General features: G+C 42.1%; 1 protein-coding gene across 4 annotated transcripts in view; it reads right to left on the bottom strand.

The window, feature by feature from the left end:
* Window positions 1-10339, bottom strand: part of KBTBD3 (kelch repeat and BTB domain containing 3) — a 36062-nt gene extending 25723 nt beyond the window's left edge. Inside the window, exon 1 of one of the 4 annotated variants that reach the window (XM_027580519.2) lies at window positions 10213-10339. The gene's annotated coding sequence lies outside the window, so the exon portion shown is untranslated. The other 3 variants (XM_027580526.2, XM_027580520.2, XM_027580523.2) reach the window with 3 other exon arrangements.
* Between the last annotated feature and the right edge of the window lie 178 nt (window positions 10340-10517).

The raw sequence follows: 10517 nt of genomic DNA on the forward strand, positions 1-10517 counted from the left end.
CACCTAAATATAGAAAGCAAATACTAACAGAAGTGACACAAATAAACATCAATAAAATAATAACTGGAGACTTTAATATCCCACTCAACAATGGGATCAGAGAATCAGTAAGGAAACAGTGGATTTGAACAACATTGTAAACCAGAAGGACCTAAGTGGCATATACAGACCCAGAACATTTTGTAGGACAGAGCAAATGTTAGGCCACAATACAAGCCGTAGCAAATAGAAGACTGAAATTACACCAGCATATTTTCCAGCAACAATCACATGAAAGCAGAAATCAATAATGGGAAAATTTGCAAATATATGAAAAAAAATTTTAAATATTTTATATATTTATTTGAGAGAGAAAGAGCGAGAAGAGAGGGAAAGGGAGCATGGAGCCAGGGGAGGAGCAGAAGAAGAAGCAGACTCCCCCTGAGCAGGGAGTCCAGTGTGGGGCTGGATCCCAGGGCCCTGGGATCATGACCTGAGCTGAAGGCAGACACTTAACCAACTGAGCCAGCATTACCATGATATCAAATTCAGATAAGGCCACTACAAAAACAAGACAAAACAAAACAAAAAACCTACCAGCCAATATCCCTGATGATTATAGATGCAAAAAGTCTCAACAAAATTCTAGCAAACTGAATCCAACAGCACGTTAAAAGGATAATACACCATGATCAATTAGGATTCATCCCTGGGAGGCAAGGATGAGTGAACATGCAAATCAATAAATGTAATTTACCATGTTCATTAAAAGATAAAAATCGTATGATCATCCCAACAGATGGAGAAAAAAAATTTTTTAAAATCCAACATCCATTCATTATAAAAATTCTCAAATAACTGGGCACAGAAGGAAAGTGGGCATAGAATTCTCAAATAATAATAGGCCATATCTGACAAACCCACAACTAACAGCAAACTCAATGGTGAAAGGTTGAAAGGTTTTCCTCTAATATCATGACCAAGAGAAGGTTGTCCACTCTCACCACTATTCAACATAGTACTGGAAGTCCTAGCCAGGGCAATGAGGCAAGGAAAACAAATAAATGGAATCAGAACTGGAAAGGAAAAAAGTAAAATTGTCTTTGTTTGCAGATAACATTTTATATACAGAAAATCCTAAAGACTGCACCAAAAAAAAAAAAAGTAACAACTAATAAATGAATTCAGTAAAGCTGTAGGATACAAAATCAACATACAAAAATCAGTAGTATTTCTATATACTAACAAATTAAAATTTAAAATAAAGAAAACAATCTCATTTACAATAGCATCAAAAATAATAAAATACTTAGGAATAAATTTAACCAAGTAGGTCAAAGACTTATAAACTGAAAACTATATAACATTGATGAAAGAAACTGGAGAAGACATGAATAAATGGAAATATACCCTGGGTTGATGGATTGGAAGAATTAGTATTATTAAAATGTCCATATTACCTAAACCCCTCTGTAAATTGAATGCAATCACTATCAAGATACCTAAGGCATTCTTCATAAAAATAGAAAAAATAATCTTTAAATTGATACAGAACCATCTACAAAGCAAAAGTAATCCTCCAATAGCCAAAGTAATCCTGAGAAAGAACAGCAAAGCTAGATACATCACACTTCCTGATTTTTTAAAAAGACTTTATTTACTTATTTGAGAGACAGCGTGCACAAGAGAGAGCACAAGCAGGCGGTGGGGGGAGCAAGAGGGGCAGAGGGAGAAGCAGACTCCTCACTGAGCAGGGAGCCTGATGTGGGGCTTGATCCTAGGACCCTGAGATCATGACTTGAGCTGAAGGCAGATGTTTAACTGACTGAGCCACCCAGGCGCCCCACACTTCCTGATTTTAAATTATATTACAAAGCTATAGTAATCAAAACAGTATGGCACTGGCATAAAAACAAACACATTGACTAATGGAAAAGAATTGAGAGCCTAGAGGTAAATTCACACATAAATGGTCAACTATTATTTGACAAGCAGGCCACGAATACTCAATGGTGAAAAGATAGTTTTTTCAATAAATGGTGTTGGGAAAATTAGATATTCACATGCAAAAGAATGGAACTAGACCCATATCTCACACCACTCACAACAATTAAGTCAGTTAAAGATTTAAATGTGAGACCAGAAACCAAAAAACTCCTGGAAGAAAAGTAGGGAATAAGCTCCTTGACACTGGTAATAGCAGGATTTATTTTATTTTATTTTTTTTTTGGATATGACACATAAGGCACAAGCAACAAAACAAAAAATAAACAAGTGGGACCACGTCAACTACAAAACTTCTGCACTGTAGAATAAGTGATCAACCAAATGAAAGGGCGGCCTACAGACTGGGAGAAAAGCTTCTCAACCTGCACATCTGATAAGATGTTAATATCCAAAATATAGAAGGAACTTCTAGAACTCAACAGCAAAAAAACTCTAAATAATCCAATTAAGAATGGGCAATGAACATGAACAGACATTTTTCCAAAGTTATTCAAATGCCTAACACGTACATGAAGTGGTGCTCAGTGTCACTAATCATCAGGAAAATGCTGATCAAAACCCCAAGATACAAACTCACACTTGTCAGTATGGTTTTTGTCAAAAAGATGAGACAGCAAGTGCTGTTGGGGATGTGAAGAAAAGGGAACCTTGTATACTTTTGGTGTGAATGAAAACTGGTGCAACCAATACAGAAAATAGTATGGAGGTTCCTCAGAATTTTAAAATGAAACTACAATATGATCTTACCAATTCAACTTCTAGGTATGAATTAAAAGGAAACAACCACTTATCCTGAAGAGGCATCTATCTGCCATATTCACGATATAGCCAAGATAAGGAAATGACTTAAGTGTCTGTAGATTGATAAATGGATAAAGAAAATGTGAAACACACACACACGCAGGGCATCAGCCGTAAAAAAGAAGGAATCCTGCCATTTGCAACAGCACAGGTGGACCTTGAGGGCATTATGCTAAATGAAATAATAAAGACAAATACTGTAGAATGTCACTTATATGTGGAATTGTGAAGAAAAAAAAAATCCCATGGAAACAGAGAACATGTTGTTTGCCAGAGGGGGTGGGGGATGGGGGCACTGAGTGAAGGAGGTGAAAATGTACACATTTCCAGTTCTAAGAGAAGTCAGGTCTGGAGATGTAATGTACAGCACGATGACTGCAGGTAACAATGCTGCCTTCTATATTTGGATGTTGCCGAGAGCAAATCTTAAAAGCTGTCAGCAGAAGAAAAGATTCTGCGAGGTGATGGATGTTAACTAAACTTATTGTGGTATTCATTCCATAGTATTTACAAATATCAAATCATTATGTTGTGCACCTAAAATTAACATAATGTTACATGTCAATTATATCTCAATTAAAATGGGGGACTAAACAAATTATATTACCCAATAATCACTGATTTGAGCACATTTATCCTAGAGAAACACAAATCCGTATATGGTTTTTCATAGCACCTATGGTTGTGTGGTCAAAAACTGTAAACATCCAAAATGTTGCTCAATGTATGGATGAGTGGGTATGCAAACTGTCTTACCTCCATACCATGGAATACTGCTCACCATTAAAAAGGAACAAACCACTGGTGTACATCACAACTTAGATGAATTTCAAGAGCATTATGATAGTGAAAAAAGGCAATCTCAAAAGGCCACATACTATATGTTTCCACTTCTAGAACATTCTTAAAAATGACAACATGATAGAGATGGACACAGATCAGTGGTTTCTAGGGACTGAGGAATGTGGTGGGACGTAGAGGGGCAGCAGTGCGTAAGGGAGACTTCTGCAGTGGTCTGTAATGAATTGTGACTTCATTAGTTACAGGGATCTATACGTGTGATAGAATGACATAGGGCTGTCCCCACACATTGCACCAACGCCAAGTTCCTGATTTTGATCTTGGGCAATAATTATGGAAGATGTAGCCTTGGGTGAAGGGCATGTGGGACCACTTTATACTATTTTGTAACTCCCTGTATATATGTGATTATTTCAAAATAAAAATCAAAGACCATGAAATATAAATTCAATTTACAAACTGTTTTGATATCCCAGTTTTGTTCTTGTTCAAAACACTTAAAAAATGCAAAGAAAACATTGTTTTCTTTTTTAGTGTAAGCAGTTCCTCAGTTTTATTTTGTTTTTAAGATTTATTTATTTATTTATTTGGGAGGGAGGGGGAGGGAGAGAGAGAGAGCGCGCGTGCGCACAAGTGGGAGGGGCAGCGGTATACAGAGCAACCCAAGCCGACTCCACACCCAGGGTGGAGCCCAACCCCATGACCCAGAGATTACACCTGAGCCGAGATCACAACCAGAGCCAACATCAAGTCCGATGCTCAACCAACTGAGCCATCCAGGTGCCCTGTTCCTCAGTTTTTTAAAAAAGAAGTTGAATGTAAAAAAAGCTAAAAGGTACTCAAGCCTGAGACTTTCAAAAGGATAAAAACTGTATTTCTGCATAGTGACCTAAGTCTTGAGGAAATAAATTTAAGAAACTTCAACCACAAACACGTTTTAATTAACTTTATTATCACTGAAAATATGTATTGAATTTGGATCTTGTGTTGGATTAAGTCACTTTTGAGGCTCACTGTTCATTGAACCCAATGATGGAGGTATAAAGTAATTCTTATTTCTAGAAATAGTAACAAAAAGCAAACTTTTCTAGAAATTTTTAAGTGTTGGAGCACCTGGGTTGCTCAGTTGGTTGAGCATCTGCCTTCAGTTCAGGTCATGATCCCCTCTCCCTCTTCCCTGGCTTTGTGTGCACTCGCTCTCTCTCTCTCTCTCTCTCTCGCTCTTTCAAATAAAAAAATAAAATCTTTAAAAAAAAAAGAAATGTTTCAAGTATCACCAAATAAGTATTCTCAAATATATTGGAGTCATATATAGGTATTCACTTTTATGAAGCTGTTAAAAGGTAAAGCCTGCCATGTATTTCATTCTGTATATTCTATGCAGAATGAAAAATTCAAGAAGCTGAAATCTTCATTTCTTAAATTTGGTTGGATTAAATCTGTACTCATAGTAGTAGTATATTTTGCAAATAACAAAGAACTCAGGATTTGGAGCTGAAGGAATAGAATTCTAAATGATCTATCACTATACTGTGACCCCTATCTCCATAGGGGTCTCTGAGGCTTTAGCTTCCTTGTGTGCAAAGTGGACACACCAATACACCATAGTGTTGTGATGCTTAAATTATATCATAAATATTAAATTAATATTGTCAGGTGGTATATCAATATTAATGGTTAAACTCAGTAATAACATGTACTTAGTAATGTTATTAATTGTTAAAACAATTCTTAAGTCTTGGCAAAAGATCTGTAAAGCAATCTTTTTCTTCAAATATTATGCAAATTCAGTATAATATTTCATTAATTTTAAGACACTTTTTTTCACACTAAACATATCTGAAATTGACAGGCATCTTGTAATTGCTTTTGGCCAGGTAGCAACATGACATATTTGTCCCTACATGCATCACACTGCGTATCAAAATGTGAAGAATGGGTATCCGTATCTTAAGAGATAGCCCTGGAGATAATAATGGATACTCATTTAAGAAATGAAGCATCACTAATGCTCTTGATAACAGAGAATGATACTACGCAGAAAAACATGGACATCGAGATTGAGTTGAAAGTGAATGCGAAGCACTGGACTCTGAACATGAAAAAGTTTTAAGAGCATCTCAGCTAATTTTGCTTATGTTTTTCTTTTTATGTGTGTACAGGGGTGATATACAAAATTTTTAAAAGGGCTTTCCTTAAGTATGAAAAATACCAAGCGATAAGGAGTTGTGTCATAGTTAAAAATGGCATTGTTTCATTTCTTCAAAGCACATAGAACAGTGGTGTATTTTATAAGACTGCATCTCACCTTCAGCAAAACTCCTTTGTGCTCAAAATGTCGAATCAATTTTTAAAACTATTGTCTTGTTCTTCCTTTTAATGTCTTCCATTAAAATCTGATTTAAACAATTGAATCAATAAAAGTTCAACAATCAAGTCGGACAACACTGATAGAAAGTAATGACAGAAAACGCATGTGCCACTTGACAGGAGTGGAATATTCAACCAAGGCCGCGCCATGACTGTTCCGGGCTTTGATTCCATCAGGCTTTCCAGTGGTCTGGGTTTGGTCACTGGAGTTTCAAATTAGAGCATGACTTCTGCCTATTCTAATTAGTATTCATCACAGGCTGCTAACTGTATGCCAGGTGTGGAGTCAGACAGGGAAGCGTGGAGGAAAGAGGCAGACGTGATCCTTTGCTTTCCCAGTGGTTCCTATCTAGCGAGGAAGACGGACAAATTAGACATTGTTATAAGTACTGTGAAGAAACAGCTGGGAAAGGGAATAGAAGTGAACGATGGGAGATATTCAGCTTCAGGGAGTAACAGTGGTAATGCTTACGGAGGGCTTACTCTGTACTGCGGGCTTCATATACTCTTGAATCTTCAAAAGAAGTGTGTAAAACTGCTACTGTCCGCACTTCATAGGAAGGGGAACTGGGGCTTTGAGATGTTAAGCAATTTGCTCAAGGTTATATGGCAGGCAAGCAGGGGTGTGGACCGGGATGGTGTGGCTCCAGAGCTTTTGCTCTCATTCACTACAATACCAAGGAGCGTGTTTCTGAGAAGGTGTCATTTAAGTGGACACCTGAATGATGACAAGGTAAGAAGTTGGGGGGAGAAACCATGTAGAAAGCCCTAAAGTGGGAAGGAGTTCTTCGGTTTGAGGACATGAAAGAAGGCCAGCATCACTGGAATTCAGTTAATGAGAGAAGAAGTGGGGGAGGTAGGGGTCCAGATGTGGGTGCCACCTCTGGTGGGACCCTATAGGCCACAAGCAGCTGGAATTCCATTCTAAGTGCAGTTGGAACCACAGAAGACTGCACTGGACAGTGACATGATCTGAGTCATTTTTTTAAAATATCCTTCTGGCTGATGTGTGAAGAATTAATTAAAAAGAGGTAAGAGAAACAGTCCAAGTTATTCATTTATTCAATAAATATTAGAAACTTTACAGAGTAGCTATTACTTTGGCAAGCAGCACTATTCTAGATACTGGGCATACAGCCAAAAACAATGGAGACAGGGTCCCCCACTCCGGAGTACACTCTAGAGTACTGTGCACACATGCAGGCACACAACTACCCCCTCTCCTGCAGCCACACATCCTCCCCCTCCACTGGACAGATTCCATCAGCGGACACATTTTAGCATCTCCCACCTTTAGACGTCAAACAAAAATCTGTCCTTTGAACTTTCATTACCCTCTAGTGACCAAGCCCTTTTTCCACTCCCCGACCCAGAAAGCCTGCAGTAGCTTTCCGTCCAGTCGCCATCTGAGCACACCACCGTCCAGTCCTCTTACCCTAAGACCCTGCAACCTGCTGAGTCAGTGTCACCACGCTGTGCTCTCGTCTGGCAGTCAAATGCTAACTTCTCTCTCCACGTTCCAGTTAACTTCCCCACTTCTTGAAACATGCATCTCTGGTTTCTGTGGCACAACACTCTTCAGGATTTTCCTCTCCCGCTGGCCTCTCCTACCCAGGCCAGTCAGGGGCCCATACAGTGCAGTGATTAAGGGCGCGGGCGTGGAGACCTAGCTCGGAAGACAGGCTGCTTCAAGAGTGTTTATGGCAGGAAGGACTCAGGAAAACAATGCTCCCCTTTCTCCTGCAGGTGAGACATGACCGTGGTTTAGACCACAGTGTTAACAATGGAGATAAAGAAATACAGATGGATTTTAGCTCTAGTTCAGGAGCAGAACCAACAGAATGCAGACTAGGACATACAGACTGAGGGACAAGAAGTAAAAAGGTTTCTTTCTTGGGTAACTGGTAGAATTAAAGAAATATTTATTAAAGTCTTGAAAAGTTAAGCTTTGCAATGGAATAAAGTTTAAGTTGTGACCCCAAAAAAGGTTAATGAACATTCTCTCCCCTCCCCCGCTGCCACAAATCAATGAAACTTAGAGGATTTCATCCGATGCTTTTCCACTGAAATTGAAACCCGGGAGAGGTTATGTGATTTACCCAAAGTCACACAGATAGCTGGTGGTGGAACCGGAAAAAGAACACAGATGTCTTAGAATTCACTAAGAAGCGATAGATCAGGATCTGGCAAGATGACTATCACTCACAAGCTTGCTGAACGTCTAACACTTGAGTCCTCTCTTTCCCCTGACCAATGCAATAAAAAATATCATAATAAAATGTTTGGCTTACTGAATATAGTTAGGCACACTTTACATTTCCTTAAGAAAAAAAAATGAGGGAAGTGAAGGTAGACAGAATATAAATACCAATGTTAGCTTATAAAAGGAGTAAAATCTATTGTAAAAGTTCATCAAAACATTTGTATACTCTTTGTAAAAGGTAAGGTATGCATTAAATTCCCTCTCAAGTAGTTCACATTCTAATTTGCAAGGTAACACACATAGAAATAATTTGGGATAACAGATGTCACAAGGCAGTATAAGGAGAGCTGCCAAATGGATTAAATAGAGAATATTAAAAAACATACTCTGGGGTTGTCCTTAAGAAAAGGTCAGGTTTGGGGCGCCTGGGTGGCTCAGTCATTAAGCATCTGCCTTCGGCTCAGGTCGTGGTCCCAGGGTCCTGGGATCGAGCCCCGCATCGGGCTCCCTGCTCAGCGGGAAGCCTGCTTCTCCCTCTCCCGCTCCCCCTGCTTGTGTTCCCTCTCTCGCTGTGTCTCTGTCAATAAATAAATAAAATCTTAAAAAAAAAAAAGGTCAGGTTTGCCCTAAGCCTTAAAGGACAAGTGAGAATTTACAAAGTAGACAAGGAATGGGATTCCATTAAACAAACCCAAAAAGAATGTCCACTATAGTACCAGGGATGGAAGGGAGTGGGGAGAGTGAGCTTTTTTAGATTTGTTGTACGGAGACATTCTCTTAGGTATGACATTTGAGCTGAGACCTGAATGACACAGAAGAACAAGAAATGTGATGACTGAAGGAGAGAATATTCTAGGCAGAGGGAACAAGTATGAAGAACCACTGCATTATCTGTCTGTATGTGAGGCTCTATAGATGAACACACAGAGCTTACTTCAATGCTAAAAGAATGAACTATGCCTAAACCTGTGCTGAAATAATTCCACAAATTTCTCTTTCTTGTCTCGGATTCTCCATCAGTAACAATAATTACTACTGCACAGAACATGTGACAAGGTACCTGGAAGTGTTTTGGAAACAGAAAGTAGAGTGAAATTTAAAAAAATCAGTTCAAAAAGACAAGAATGGCGAAGTTATGACATGATGCTCAGATACATAAAGTTAAAAGCGGAGAACGGAGTTGGGATCATCGGCGACGCGAGTATTAGCAGATCCCTTAGACTTTACGTACCTTCCCATTTTCACTTACTGCAGGTTTTTGGTACACGTTCTCTTGGCCTTGCCAGACCGTCAGCTGTGCAGGTGGCAAGCAGATCTTACACAGGGCCCCCGACACAGGCTTTTAGTCAGTGTCACCAAGTTGGTCTATCCAGACACGAATTTATGTTACATCCCTTTGAGGATGTGTGTGTGTTGTGGGTTCAAAATCCCACCTATACCTGCAACGGACTGCGAGGGGCTCACGACACGAGGCAAGTTAACGGAAACAAGCACAGACAGAAACAGACTAGAAGCCATCTTTAAGAGGGTGGACATAACCCTCAGGGCACTGTGCGGCTCACTCCTGCGGGCCCGCGGCTGACGTCCCCCGGCAGCCAGAGGACGGAGGCGCCAGCTACATCTCAGCGGACCGCACCGCCACGGCTCTGCAGAGGCCAGCACCCGCAGGGGCTCTGGTCACGAGGGCCCCCCCGAGCCCCCCAGAGGCATCCAGACGGCCCTCGGTCAGGCCTGGGAGAACCACCGAGCCAAGGCACCGAGCCCCGGGGGAAGGCTGCTGAGCTGTCTGAGTGCGCCCCGCTGCCTCCCGGGCCGCCGCACGGCCGCAGCGAGGGGCCCCGGGCCCCCGGCGCGGAGGGCAGGTCGGGGCCGCCGCGGGGCACAGCTCCGGGGTCCCCGAGCGGCGCGCTTCCCGCCGCCGACAGCCCTCCCCGCCCCCGCACACGGACGACCCGCGGGGCGGCCGACGCCCCGGGGCTCCCCCCCTCCGCCGGCCCCCCGCACCAGGCGCGGCCATCCCACTCCTCCCTCAGACCCCAGAGCTCACCCACCTGCAACGGCAGTCCCCGAGTCTCCACCCTGGTCTCGCTGCCTCCGCAGGCCTGACTGCGATTGGCCCGAGCCGCCGTCCGCTAGCGCTTCTCCGCGTGTGACTGGCGTACCTGCGGGGCTCTCGGCCTTGGTCCCGCCCCCTGCTCCCCGAGGCCCCGCCCTCCTCGACGTCACGCGCTGCCGCAGAGCGCCGAGCGCAGAGGCGGGCCTCGGTCTCCGCCCCTAGCCGGCCTCTCCTGGAGACGGCGGCCGGGCCCGGGGAGCGAGCGCCCCCGGTGGGCGGGGCGTCGTGCGCGCCGCCGTC

The sequence above is a fragment of the Zalophus californianus genome, chromosome 11 (assembly GCF_009762305.2).
Source record: "Zalophus californianus isolate mZalCal1 chromosome 11, mZalCal1.pri.v2, whole genome shotgun sequence".
In the NCBI taxonomy this organism is placed as follows: domain Eukaryota; kingdom Metazoa; phylum Chordata; class Mammalia; order Carnivora; family Otariidae; genus Zalophus; species Zalophus californianus.